Consider the following 941-nt stretch of genomic DNA (forward strand, 5'->3'; position numbering starts at 1 on the left):
GAGATAATTATTGTTCTTATAATTAGACTGGAATTGAATTTGAACACAGTCGCCAGGTTTTGCCCCCGAGTTGTGGTCCTGCAGCGTAATTGTGCTTATTCGCTTTCTACAGGCCAAAATGTTTCCTTCTGGATAAACTCGGATGCTGTCTATGGCTATCTTTTATGCAAAATAAAACTGCCGCGTGGACATATTTCCACGCTAAACGTGGCTATCTTCATATAAGCGTCGGGCCGCGATGGCTCAGTGGGTAGCACGCTGGCTTTCTAACCTGGAGGTCCCGTGTTCGATCAGAATTGCACGTCGGAATATTCCGACATAGGATGGGCAAGGGGCAATGTATAGTTGTTCAGTGAGGATAATAAATCAGGGTCCCCTGTGCAACTAGGCGTACGCGTAAAAGAACCCTTGACAGTTGGAATTTAAAATAAGTGTAGACCGTACTGCCCGCTGCCCGGTCAATTATATTTCCCTCATAACAATGTTTAATAAATGTCCGAAGAGCCGCTATCGCGGTGAAACGTTAGCATAAAAATGTAGTTTTATTTCGCCATCTTTAATTTCAATTATATATTACCAAAGAGCAGCTTTAATTAACTATTCTAATATATATATATATAATATATATATATATCAATACAAATTGCCGTATATTGTATTGATCAAGGAAAGGGGTAAAATAAACCCGCTGACCTCTTTAATTAAAAGCTAATTAAAACTAACGGGGATCAAACACTGTCGATGTACAATACATTTAGAAGCAGTGAAGCCGAACTTTCTACTTTGAAAACCTAATTACATTGATATTAATGGTCTAGCCCGTAGTAACATTTATCTATATTTCTGATTAACTCTACAATATTGACTTATAGATATCATATTGATTTGTACAATAATTACAACTGAAAAGAAAAGAGTTCAGGGTTATATACTTTGCTAGA

Source organism: Patella vulgata, chromosome 1 (genome assembly GCF_932274485.2).
Source record: "Patella vulgata chromosome 1, xgPatVulg1.2, whole genome shotgun sequence".
NCBI classification, from domain to species: Eukaryota; Metazoa; Mollusca; class Gastropoda; family Patellidae; genus Patella; species Patella vulgata.